This window comes from Trichosurus vulpecula, chromosome 9 (genome assembly GCF_011100635.1).
Source record: "Trichosurus vulpecula isolate mTriVul1 chromosome 9, mTriVul1.pri, whole genome shotgun sequence".
Lineage (NCBI taxonomy): Eukaryota > Metazoa > Chordata > Mammalia > Diprotodontia > Phalangeridae > Trichosurus > Trichosurus vulpecula.
This window is the reverse complement of record NC_050581.1, coordinates 134,248,609-134,262,981: the sequence shown is the minus strand read 5'-3', so window position 1 is coordinate 134,262,981 and position 14,373 is coordinate 134,248,609. Positions and strand designations below refer to the sequence as shown.

Below are 14,373 nucleotides of genomic sequence, written 5' to 3'. Positions count from 1 at the left end.
TTCCCAAACATTGGTTAACGATTCAAATGCGATCCACCCCTAGATCCCAGCAAAACAATCTCTTCAATCAATCATCCCCAAAACAATTATCAACAATTTAAATGTCCACCCCTAAATCCTTGTATCCATTACATAGGATCAATAATATCATAACAATAAAACAACACAGCAAGGATAACACAAAATAAGTAAACAGAACACTATCATCATTTCCACCCCCCCCCTTGAACGATTGGGGCTCAAAATCTTGGGGTGAGGGGTGAAGGTCTCATTTTCCATAGCTTCTTCATGCTGAAATTGGATGTAGAGATGGCCCTGCCCCCAAAAAGTCCCATTCCAGAGGTCATTTCTTTAACGAGCTGGCAGGAATTCCAAGAATGCTACATGCTTAGGCAGTCACCGGAAAGTGCAGGGTGCTTAAGCCTGAAGGAAACAAAACTAGCAACAAGGTTAGCCAAAACAAAGGACAAAAAGAATAGTCTGTGAATCTATTATTATAACCTATTCACGGTAAAATATATGGTTCAGGGGTACAATTTGGTAATTATTTTCCCCTGAATAGACAACTGTTACAGTGTTGTCCTTCCCATGGGCTATAACTTCTGCAGCCTTTGGAATATCATCTGGCTTCCGTTTTACCCATACCTTAGCTCCTGACTTTATTCTATCAATGGAGCAAGACCCTTTTGCCCCTCTAGTAGTTATTTTGGGAGGAGGGTCAGTTTTCACAAAGGGTATTTTTTCACAGGGGATAATAATGACTTGAACCATCCTATCATTTCTACAAAATTGTACAGGTTTTTTACCCATATTCTGGAGTGTCACAACAATTTCTTTTTGATAATTAGAATCTATCACTCCAGCCAATACATGTATTCCTTGAGCCGCTAATCCTGGTTTAGGTAATATCCATCCAAGATGATTCTTGGGGATTCTCATACATACTCCAGTAGGGGTTTTTCTTATCTCTTTCCTATTTAACCTAAAATTCTCTATACAATGTAAATCATATCCTGCTGAACCAGGTGTTCCTGGACTTGGTAGTGGGACATCTTCCCTCACAGTCCAAAATTCAATGTTTTGGATCTCACATGTTTGCTGTTCTCTGATCTGCAGATTTGGGGTCATCATTCTGGCTAGAGGTGTACTCCCCCCTAAGGGCCTATTATTCAAATTACGTAAGGCAATAGACAAATTATCCTTCCAATGTCGATATGAATTATTTGAGCTTAATTTTCTCAGCTGTTCTTTCAACAATCCATTCATTCTTTCAATTAGCCCAGATGCTTGTGGGTAATATGGAATATGATATATCCATTCTATATTATTCAACACACAATATCTCTTCACTTCTTTGCCCTTGAAATGTGACCCATTGTCACTTTGAATCTGCATTGGGGTTCCATAATATAAACTTACAATATCTAGAGTTTTACAGGTGTTTTTCTGAGTTGCGTCTTTATAAGGACAAGCCACTAGTACACCTGAATAGGTGTCAACACACGTACATACATATTTACATCCTTTATCCTGGGGTAGTGGGCCAATATAATCCATCTGCCAAATTTGGGCTGGAACTTTTCCCCTTGCTATTTCTCCAGTAACTATCCTAGGAAGAGTTCGTTCTTTTTCTAATTGGCATATACAACACTCCTCTGTTATTTGTTTTAACAACGCATGAGAAATACTGATACCTCGATCCTGTGCCCATCGATGGGTGGCCTGGACCCCTAAATGGCCAGCAGTCTGGTGGACCCATCTTGCTAAGGCTGGGTCATCAGTTGGAGTCGGAGTAGGGACAATACATTCAGTAGCAATCTTTGCTAGTCGATCCGCATGTGCATTGTACTCACGTTCTGGTGTGGTCAGGGTTGCATGAGCATCAACATGAAAAACTGACAGATCTGTAACCAAAGACATGTCCCATATATTTTCCCATAACTCTTTACCCCAAACTTGTTTGCCATGAATCTCCCAATTCTGATTCTTCCATATAGGCATCCACGTAGCTAATCCATTAGCTACCGCCCACGAGTCAGTAAATATATGACACTGTCCTCCTTTCTCTGCTCTGATGGCCTGATGCACTGCCATCAGTTCAGCATATTGGCTACTTCCACCTATCCCAGAACTTTCCAGAGTTCTCCTTGTACAGGGGTTATAGGCTACTGCTTTCCAATGTCTCTTCTGTCCTAAATATTTTGCTGTCCCATCAGTAAACCAAGCATGTTTCTTCTGTTCTTCATTTAGTCCGTCATATCCATTATTCCATTTCACTAAGGATGGTACCATCTGTTGCTTAGATTCAAGGGGCTTTTCATTGCTCTCAGTATCAATGTTCGCCACAGATTCATGTAGAGCAGAAACTCCATTTTTGCCTGCTCTGGACCTATTCTGAATATACCACTTCCATTTGATTATGCTTGCCTCTTGTGCATGTCCAATTGTGTGAGAAGCTGGGGTACTCATTACCCAAGTCATAATTGGAATTCCAGGCCTTAATACCACTTCATGACCCAGAGTTAGTTGCTCAGTTTCTACTAAAGCCCAATATGCAGCTAACAGCTGCTTCTCAAAAGGTGTATATTGCACTCCAGATGAGGGCAGTTTCCTTGACCAAAAGCCTAAAGGTACACTTCGGCTTTGTTGTTTTTGCCACAGACTCCAATTTGCATAGTCATCTTGTACAGTCACTTGTAACTCCACTGGCCCATTTTGCATAGGCCATAAGTCTAGAGCTAATTGAATAGCAGCCTTTGCTTCCTCAAAAGCTCTACTTTGTTCAAGTCCCCAGTCAAATTCATATTTCTTTCTGGTGACTTTATACAAGGGTTTTAAAATCTGTCCCAAATGTGGGATGTGGTGTCTCCAATAACCAAACAGCCCTATGAACTTTTGGGCCTCTTTCTTATTGGTAGGGGTGGGAAAATCCTGGATTTTTTGTCGAGCTTGTGGGAGAATTTCTCGCAGTCCTCTATTCCACTGTATCCCCAAGAATTTTACAGTTTGAGCTGGCCCTTGAACCTTTGCGGGGTTGATTTCCCATCCTTTGCTTTTCATATGGTCAATTAATAATGCTAAACTCTCCTCCACCTCCTTTATATTCTTTCCCTGTATCATGATGTCATCTATGTAATGTGTAAGCTGTACACCAGGTAACTTTAATTCATCCAAATGTTCAGCTACAATCCTGTGGCAAATAGTTGGGCTATGAATATATCCTTGCGGCAGGCGTGTAAATGTATACTGTCGGCCTTGCCAAGTAAAAGCAAACTGATTCCATTGCTTGGGGTCTATTGGGATTGTAAAGAAGGCATTGGCCAAATCAATAACTGCATACCAAGTCCCTTCACGTTTTTGTATTCTCTCTATTAAAGTAACTGTGTCTGGGACAGCAGCATACAAGGGAGGAGTCACTTTGTTCAGCTGTCTATAATCTACTGTCATCCTCCATGTTCCATCTGACTTTCGGACTGGCCAGACAGGGTTGTTCCATTGAGTAGTTGTAGGGACTAACACTCCTGCCTCAACACATTCTCTTATAGTGTTGGCAATTTCATCTTGCCCACCTGGCACACGATATTGCCTCAAAGTAATTACTTCAGAAGGTTCGGGCAAAGTGATTGGATCCATCTTGATTTTCCCCACTAAGACTGCATTAATGCCTATTTTCCTCACAGCAAATTGGTATTTCCCTTCAGGTAAATTTAAGGTCATACCCTTCAAAATGTCTATTCCAATGATGTATTCAGGAATAGGCACAATAACCACACTATATTCTTTCTTGGGCAACTGTCCAATTTTCATCATCAATTTAACTTGTCTGGCTGATATTTCAGTCCCTCCTAGTCCTGTGATGGTAATAGGAGTTCCATGGCTGAACTTGTCTGGATTTCCATAAATAAGGGTGGCCTCGGCCCCAGTATCTATTAATGCCTCAGTTACCGTACTTGACCCATTTTTCCAATATATGGTCAAGTTAATGTGAGGTCTACAATCCAGCCTGTGTATTTCCTTAATTTGGACTGGGGCTCGGCCTGTTCCCTAGTATTCCCTTTCATATGATTCACTTGGGTTTGAAGGTTCAACATCTGTAGCATTTGCAGGAGCAGTTCTGATTTCCCTATCTCTCGTGTTATCAAGTCCTCTATACATTCTGTATAATTCATTGGTTGGAATTCCATCTATCATTTCAAAACCTACCCCTGCTCTCAATAAAGTAGTAAACATTTCTTTCCTTGTTACTCTCCTTTGGCGCCAAGTTTGCTGGTTATTCACCCTTCTCTCTCGAGGAGATCTATCCCTTCCCCAGTCACCTAAGTCATATAACTGTAAAATCTTATTTATCACTGTTGTAAGACGGCTCCCTACTTCTCCAAGCAATAAATTCAAAATTAGTTGTTTATAAGCAGGGGGAGCTGTCCTAATTATTAAATTCCTATGAGACAGTCCCATTGGATCATTGTAATATTTGTCTGCAGTTCCTATCATAATGGCAGTCTTCATTACCTCCTCCTTTAGTCTCATGATACAATCTCTAAGTGAATACCAGGGTCTGTGCTCAGTGGGCCACATAGAATCAGTATCATATCTCTTATTGCATCCCACAGCGGCTAATGCCAACAGAGTAGTCCTGCTATCACCATCTCCTTGCTGATGATGTTCCCTAAAAGCTTGTTGAACTAGAGGATCATGGCTGATACCTATGAATCTCATGCAGTCTGTCCCATCTACTGATATTCCACCGGCCCCTTGATCACTGAGTCTTACCATCCAAGATATCAATGGTTCTCCTATTCTTTGGCTGAATCTACTCAAAATATCTGTGACCTCTTGCGGTGAGAAATCTTCCTGAATTTCCCTTGTAACTGAATCTTCACCTCGGGTTTCTGTCTTCCTCCTTTGTATGGGTCGAGCCCTTGTCTGATCATTTAACCATCTCCTATTCTCTATGTGAGGCACATCCTGAACCCCAGTAGTGTTTTGTGCCTCAGCCGGCTCTTTCTGGGCTGGGTTGAAATGCACTCTGGGCTTTTTTGGTCTCCTGTTGCTCTTAGCCACATTAATAGAAAAGTTCTCATTTGAGTCAGTTTGGTCTCCTGCTATCTGAGATTCCTCTTCTTCCTGTGGGGTAGGAGTGCCCCTATGTCTTTCACTTAATCTCAATCTTTCGTATACTAGCCGGTAGGCTGATAACACTATCCAGCTTTGCCTAGATAGTGATGCCCCTGACTGAATCCCAACTTCTCGTAAACACTTTTCTAAATCCCTAGGATCTCCTCTCCGTAGCCTTGGTTCCCAGTTTTCACAGGGTCCAGCTTTTTTAGCCAATTCTTTTGCTAGGGAGGAATAAAATGGATCCTCCCATCCTGGGATATTTATCTCTTCCTCTGAAATTGTTCTGCTTCTAAATAGAGATCTTATACCTAGCGATCCTGTTCGTGACGCCAAATGTAATAAGAGGGCAGAGTTTATAATCTCAAAGAGGATCATAAACATGTCTGAAAGGTTCGGAATCGCCGGATAGAAGAAACTCTCAAAGTAGAAGGCAGAAGAATCAAAACATTTATTTAGGCTCAACAGTAACCAACCCATGAACCAGCAACCCCATTTTGATATGTTGATCCAAATCTTCCAGGCCCAATAAGTATGCCTTGAAAGAGTAACCAGGAGGCTACAGAGAACCATGATTGCGTAAAGCAAAATCATGTTTCCCCCTTGATGGTAATAAGATTACCCACTGGACTGAAGTCTTTGTTCAGCTTCCTCCCGTAGATCAGCTCTGCTACTGGCAGCTCCTGCCTCAGCTGTGTCTGTGTCTGAAACTGAAGCTGCAACTGTAACTGACGATGTAACTGTCGTAACTGTCGCTGGCTCCAACCGGAAAAGGAAAGAGAGGAGAGAACTCTCCGAGCTGTCCTCTCCCCTCTTATAGGGTCTCTGACATCATCAAGCTCCGCCCAAATGACCAGGGCCGATTGGTTCCTGAGTTGGCCCCTCCCCCTAGGGTAGACCAGGTTCTGGAGCTAACACCTCCCCTCAGCCAGCCCCATGACTCCCCACACAGGAAGCCGTCTGCCTCCCGGCATGCTCCCCGGGCCTCCTGCCCCGGAAGAGCAAGCCACAGTGTCCAGAGGATCAATGAGGCAAGCTGAGCCATTCAAAGAAAACAAAAGCCATTATGGCTACAACAGACTAAATTGATAGTCTTCTCTATAGGTTTCTTACCGTAAGGGGGAAAAAACATCTCCTCTCCTTGTACCATTCTTACCCCAATAATCTACCTCTTCCAGAAAAGAGCTTTTCCTCTCTCCTGGGTCTTTTATCTTTTCATTCCATTCCCATTAATAGTTAAGATTCCTAACTCTGCATTTCTCTCCATCTTATTTTCTTCTGCTTTTCCCACTCTCTATTTTTTGTCCTGCCTTTCTCTAAAATCTGCTTTGTTTTTAACCACTGATTCCTTTTATCTGTCTTCCCTTTTATCTGTCCCCCAATTTTTCTTATCCCCTTTCCTTTCTTCCCTGTCAGGTAAACTAGACTTTTTTCATTATCAATTGAATATATAGACAGGTTTTTCACTCAGAACCAATTTAGATGTGCATGAGGTTCAATTATTACTGCCTGCCCAGTCATCCACCATTTCCCCCTCCACTGTAAAAGCTTTTCCTTGCATGCTTTTAAATTTTATATTTGAAGTGAAAATCAGTCAGTCACAGAACACACAATACTTACAATTTGTCAATGACTGTGCTAAGGACTGAAGTTACAAAGAAAAGCAAAAAGTACCTGACCTCAAAGAATATGTTTTTTTAATACTGGTGCTATGTAAATAACTGGGTAGAAAGACAATATGTGCAGAGTAAGGAAGATATTAGCAATCAAAAGAAATAGGAATGATGAATCCCACACTCAAAGTTAGGATTTAACCTCAGTCTTTAGAGAAGTCAGGGAAACAAAGCGGTAGTGGTGGGGTGGGGGAGTGCATTGTAGGAATAGGGAATGTCCGGTACAATGGCATAGAGATGGAAAATGGAACATTATGTTGGAGGAAAAGCAAGTAGGCATTTGTATATGTAACAGGATTTGTGAAGGGTAAAAATATGGTAAAAACTGAAAAGAAAGGCAGGAATATAGTTTTCAAAAATTTTGAAGGCTGAATAAAGGATTTTATCTGGGATCCTGGTAGTGATAAGGAGCTCATCAAGCAGTGGGGAGGAGTAAGAGGAAAGCACTGTTCACATATACTTATGTCTTAGAGAAATCGTCTTGGTTCTTGAGTATAAGGTGAATTGGACTGGGGAGAGTTTTGACACCACGACAACACTGAAAAGCCTGTTACACTAGTCTAGGTGACAGGTAATTAGAACTTAGAGTTTTGTTTGCATGTGAGTGCTCACAGAACTAGTAAATGCCAAGGTCTTTCTGACTCTAGGTGCTGAATCACCATAACTATTGCCCTATATACAAATGGTTATAGCACCTGGTGGTGTCAGGGAACAAAGTAAAATGTGCCTTAGTAGGATAAATGTGAAGATAAAAAATGTGACTTCATCTTCCCAATTAACTTTCTCAGTTCTTCCTCTTTGTCAAAGGAGAGCATCAAACTTAAACTGGCTTCTCTGCTTCCAACCATTGTTCCCAGTTCTTCCCAACATGAGTATTGTGGAAGGGTTTTACATAATGGTACACGTATGGCCTATGTTGAATTGCTTGCCTTCTTAGGGTGGATGGTTCTAATTAGAATGTTGGTAGCATTTAGCCTTCTCCCATCTCCCTGCCACCTTATTCTTGAATACTTGGTTACATATGAGAAGCCAGTTTGGATGTCTACACTGCTTCCTAGAAAAAGAATGACTATCAATCACTTAATAAGATTTTCTTTTCCTCTCTCAGGCTTATTCTGGTTTTTTTCCCTCAGAAAACTGTTCTATCAATATTTTTTTTGAATTAACAGAACCAATACCCACAAACGAAACCTTTGGCAAAAATTACGATTTAAAAAGAGGAAAAAAAATTGTGATAGATTTTTAAATTCATACTTTTTCCTACAATAAAGACAATACCAATAATAAAATAAACCCAGGTACTATTTTTTTGATTTATTTCTTTCTTTTAAAAGGCATTTATATGTTTATCTCTGCCCCTGCTTCCCTTTGTAACAAAAGCAGTTAAGCAAGTGAAACTGATACACTCTTGACACACTATTCCACACCTGAGAAACCCCACCATCCTGCTGAGAGAAAAACAACCTCTCGTCAGCCTTCTGATTAATATTAGTTATTTACCTTAACCTGAATTTTTTACTATTTTTCTTTCCATAAAACATGTCTCTTAATTCTGCTTTCTTCTCCCTCCATAAGTTCATACAAATTTTCCCTATTTTCTCTGAGTAACTCAAATTCCTTGTGCTTTCCACAAAAAGTGCCATTAGCAAGAATGGGGCTCTCCCTCATCTCAATCCCTCTTTGACCTCATTTTGTTACAAGTTTTGTAGTAGACAGACAGCTGGGTCAAAGGGTTCAAATATTTTAGTGACTTTTCTTGAAAAGTTCCAAACTGCTGTAATGGTTGGACCAAAGCAAATCTCTACCACCAGTATGTATTAAGATCTCCTGTATTAAAACAGCAGCTGTTTTTTCCCCCCATGTTTGCCAATTTAGTGTGAGGTGAAACCAGTATTGTTAAATGTTCATTTATTGATTTCCTGTAATATTTTGTTTGTTAATTGCATTTCTTTAAGAACAATGTGGCTAGCAGCTGCTGTGGGGGGGCATAAGAACAGTAACACTAACACACAGGAAGGCTGCTAGCACAGGTTCTTTGATCTGCTTTTCTAAGGAAAGCAACTTTAAAGGGTTAACAATCTAACTTTAATCAAATATAGATATATCATTCACTTACTTCAGAGGGAAAAGCCAGCACCCTGTACTTCAGAGCAAATACAAACAGAAATTACAAACAGAGACAATATAAACAGAGCAAGCACACACAGTTATCAACAGACAGGCCTCTAGCTGTCTGACCAAAGAATTACATAGTTATCAGAGAGAGAAGTACCAACATCTGGTTTTTCAAAGCAGGGAGTGGGTGGTGCTCCAGAGGCTACCCAAAGTCTCATCTGGTCAAATCACATGACACTCTCTCTGTGAGTGAGAGCCCCAAAGCAAAATGCTACCCTCTGAGTATATATACCCTTCCTAGGGCCTGAAGGCTTCACACCTAATCAGCAAAAGGGTATGGGCCTGGGGCTTTGTACCTAGCAAGACTTAATCAAAGGCACTTGACTACCCTAGTGCTGAAAGGCACTCCAAAAAAATAAGAAAGCAAAAACTCCACTTTGCTTGCCTTTGCATTTGAAAGGCAAGACTCCTTAATGTTATTTGATTACCTTAGCACTCTAAAAGAGAAAACAAAAGAAATCCCACCTGAATTACCATAAAAATTTCTTAATTCTGAAGGCTGTTTGTTCATGTCTTCTGAACACTTAGCTAGGACATGGTTCTTGGTCTCATATTTTTGTATCAGTTTCCTTCAACAGATTTTATTCTGTTATTTGATTAAACTACTTTTTCCAAACCTAATATCTCTTGGTTTTGTTTGTATACATGCATTTTAATTTTATATTTCTATCCTTTGGTTTAGAATTCTCCTATTTATACTTGTGAAAGATACCTCCTTTCATTTTCCTGATCTCACCCCATTGTGTGGGTGTTATTTCATTTTTAAACTATAGGCTGAGAATCCATTTAGAACTTGCAGGGGAAATAAATGCTGATCTAGACATTTTCTGCCAAAGATGACCAGTTTTCCTACTAGTTTTTGTCAAATAAGGAGACTCATGGTTTTAATATTAGTTACCAAATGTATGACTAGCATCAACAGAGTGGTGTTAAGAGATACATAAGGTGGAATTGAAGCAAGTCATTCTGCAAGTGAGAAAAGAAGTAGAGCTGTGACCCTAGAAGGAAATGTATGAGGCAACAATGGGCCTATATCATAAGATCTGGAAAGAAAGATTCATTCTCGTTTCAGGAGTTTGGACTTAAAAACAAAATGGTTTTGGAAAAATTATAATGCTTGATGTTCAGTTTCAAGTAGCATGCTTTTCACATCAAGCCTGCTGTTCTCAATATAGGGCTGGTACAACCACATAGATAAATAGCTTAAAATGAGATCCTGGTTTGTAACATGGGCGCACTCTTCAACAATGATGTATTTGAGGAGTATTTCCTCCTCGTACATTCTGAAAGCTTATGGGAAATGTCATAGCAGTAGGTAGTGGGCCATGTATGGAAAAAGGGTGTTTGATAATTTCCATTTCCATGATGGTCATTTTCTATGTTACAAATTCCTTTAGTGGGTGATGTTGACTTTTCCATTTTCACCTGTACCTTAGCCAAGTTTTCCAAGGTGTCATGAAGTTCCTTGCACAATATCTCAAATTCCTCATTGTGTTTTGCATGTACCTTTTGAGAATGGAAGCCAGAGGCAATGCTGTTGCATTCTAGTTCTATCTTGTCTTCAGTAAGTGCACTGATTTTGATGTTTCCTCTTTTGATTGTAACAGAAAACCCCATATTATTGAGTCTCCCATTTCAATAATAAATTGTGCCAATCTGCAACATTGTCCTTAATTTTTCTTGCACTGACAGATAATACAGTTCTTTTGGGAGTAACCAGGCCAGAGTTGTTCACATCCATGACTTGAAAGCCCAAGATCCAGCCATGTGCAACTGGGAGGAAGTTCGAAGGAAGATCCCCTATGTATTATTTCAACTTTACTTTTGGTAGAAATAGAGAAAAAGAACAAAAGAGTGAAGGGCAGAAATTGTTCTAGATAATTTCTAATCTTAGTTGCTGAGGATATACATTGAATTTTCTAATATTCAAAATGTTACCTGAAGACTAAAAATCTAGTGCCAAGGGGAAGTCCTGGTCTGTGTGACTAGCTTTGCCTCCCTCAAATAACGCTCCAGATTTCTAATTATAAAGAACTAGCTATCATTTTATGGAATGATGAGGAACTCACTACTCCACATCTCTCAGCTTCAGCCTTCCAAATTAGTCAGCTTTGAGAGAACAAATATGCTGATTTTATACTCTTCTTTTATTCTGCCTCATGAATCTCCCCTAATGCCTATATGTGGAAGAAATGCAAGATTTTTTTCTATATATAATATTTCCCCTAGCTGCTACTACTAAGGAGCATTTTTGACACTCCTAGGATGTGTTGAGAACTGGCCAAGAGATATAGTTATATATAATTAATACATTTGCTAAAAGTAAGAAGAAGTAATTAACTTTTTAGACCTTTTCGAGGGCTCTCCACCATGTTTTCAAAGAGTAGATATTAATGGGAAATCAGAACCTTTGCTCCCACTCTTGTGGTAAATGCTCAAACATTTAGACTCACATTGTTTGCTACTATATTGGTTGATATAGATTAATAAGTGTGACAGTGCAATGATTCAATATATCAATGGAAATATGACACACTTCAGTGGATGTGTGATGGAAGGGAAGGATGTACAGAGGCAAAAGGACTGCATGAAGTGTCTATCAAAATACTATAATTCTATTGTGCTAACTCAATAGCACAAACATGTTGAATGGTATTGATTCTCCATAATTTACAGCAGGGCATGCAAAATAATTTAATTATTTTCATTCTTCCTTAGATTGCTGTTGATATAAAAAATATTAAAAGCCTTAAATTCTTCAAGAGAGTAGAACTGAAAGTGCATCATCACTGTTCTGTTAGCACTCCCATATTGCCCAATTCTCTTTCCTTATCTATTCAGGTGGCAAGAGATGAAGATTTTTTTTTTCTTTTTTCATCTTTATCAATGTAGTGAAGTACTTGTCCAGCAAATAGTACCAGGGAATGACAAGTCACAGAATGAGAGCCATGTTCTATTTGTTGAATACTTTATTTACATGTATATTTGCATATATCTGCATATATTTTCATAAGTTTGTTTCTTTGTGGGTTTATAGTCATCTTTTTTTTCTCTTTAATCAGGAAGCCACCTCACATCATCTCACTGAAAGTGCTACCAAGTCAATTTATGTTCTGTGTTAAATCACTTTTCAGGGTTAAGAAAACTCATTGACATTCATAAGGGAAAATAAAACAAAAACAAAAAACTATGTGGAAGGGCAAGGGATGTGGTGAATAGTGAATGCTAAGAAAGTGCTCCATTCCATACCAGAGGTAGCAAACTCAAGAGAATTAGATACCTGTGGGGAGTGTATTGACTTAGAAAATTGCAAATTAATATTAAATATATTGTATTTTATTTTTATTTATTTTGTTAAACCTTTCCTAATTAGATTTTAATCTGTTTCCTACCCAACTTGGGAGCTGAGGGGCTCTTGCTGCCAGTGGGCCTCTAATTTGACACTTCTCTCTTAGAATGATTGGGTCCTTCTCTCAGAACCTAATATGATAGGCAACATCACAGCATCAGTGAATATATTTCACTGAGTACAAGTAGATATGAGATAAATAGACTGAATTGAGGTAAGTTTTTTTTGTTCAAGGTCATGGAAAGTAATAAGAGCAAAAACTCAAGGCAAACAATTAGTACCAATAGCTCCAAACTGAGACACGGAAGGTCAGATACTATGTCAGATAAGTGAGACTACTCTTGAGAACAAGGATAGCATGCCCCTCATGAGTCACACACCACTGGGTTACTACTGCAGGAAAGAACATATGCAATCCATGAGGAATGATCAAGCAGAAAACATCTGTCTTGCCTGCCTTCATTGGAAGAGTTCCAGTCAACAACTGTTTTGCTATTTGGACACTTTCTTCCATGGACTCAATACTCCATTTGAGTAAACTCTCAGTACTTCTCACCACTCCCATTACTGTGATACTGAGTCTTGGATGACTGAATAGAACACCTACCCCTCTGACCCTTACTCTGCATTCTCTCAGTCCAGTCAATCACAGTACTATACACAACTCCACATCCACCACCCATTCGACTATGATCTCTAGAATATCTGCTCTATAACTAAGAATTGACCCTTCCCTAGAAAACTCTTTTTCTCTTTCTCCTTGTATTTTCTTTACCTCGTCTGGCTTCTCCTGCATAAGATTCCTTTTTCTTATGCTAGTTGCCCTTTCTGTCCTACTGATAATTTATTAGTCATATCATTGATCTCCCCAATGTCATTGACAATGACCCCACAATAATATGAAAGTTCTTCCAGTAGCCTAGCATGTATTTCATCTGAGCTCAGTTACTGACATTTTGCAAGTAGACCTAATTAACACTTCATTATTCAGCATCTCTTTATTCTCTCTACCCTCAATGAATAATGTTCATATACTTCCTTAATCCTACCTTTTTTTCAACCAACTTAAAAATAAACAAATAAATAAAACACATCGTTGCTGTTGTTGCTTATGCTGTTGTGATACTTCACTTTCTTTGCCATCTATGACAGCTTTTGAGCTTTTGTGGAATAGATATTATTCTTCCAGGACCATGCTCCTCTTTTGTCATTTTGTCATCGACTAATGCTCTTATGTCCAATTTTTGCATGTGCATGCATTATTTATTTTTAGTCTAAATTAGTTGATGATTTCCCTGAGCGTCTACTTCATTCTCTTGAAGTAGCTTTCACTTTTTCTCCACATTAAAGTTTTCCTTTGTTTATTCAAAATTTAACACTCGAAAATCTCAAATCCCTTCTGGCTTTATTTCTCATTATCATTTTACCCTCTTGAGATGCCATCTATCATTCCTCTAAATGTCTGAAACCCATTCCCCAATCTAGAGTGCATCTCTGACCCTTTTTGTCCATCCTCTCCTGTATCACTATAATGAGGAATATTCATTCTAACCCATGGTTCTCATCATTTCCAACAAGTTCTTTCACTGGTTAAAAAATAAATCCAGAACAATACTTCTGGATGAAATTTGAAAGATGAAATCATCACTAATGAATGACAAGAAATTATTAGCTGCTCTGCTTTTGGTAGGGAGAAATCCGTAGCAGATATCTTGATAAGTAACCCCCTCCCCCCATCATTATTGTTGCGTTGATTCTATGCCAGACTTGTGATATTATCGAATTTCTCATCTCTTCTGTCTTTCTGTCCAGGGGCTCCACATTGTTTTCTAATCATAATACCTGACTCCATCATACTCCCCACTCATCTTACTCCCCTCCTAAGTTACCGTATTTCCTGATATGAGTATCCTGCCTTAATATGCAATGCTATTCCAACCTTTGCTTCCTGTCAAGATTTATTTTAATAAGTATTCCAGAGTCACGTTGCAGCCATAAATTTTAGCCTCCAAGTATCAGTGGTATCTTTGAAGTCCAAAATGTCACAATGCTTTGGGTAAG

The 14,373-nt window shown here is 39.2% G+C and overlaps 1 pseudogene; it reads right to left on the bottom strand.

Annotated features, from left to right (window-relative positions):
* Positions 1 to 10,071: 10,071 nt before the first annotated feature.
* On the bottom strand, positions 10,072 to 10,704 carry LOC118830685 (annotated as a pseudogene).
* Between the last annotated feature and the right edge of the window lie 3,669 nt (positions 10,705 to 14,373).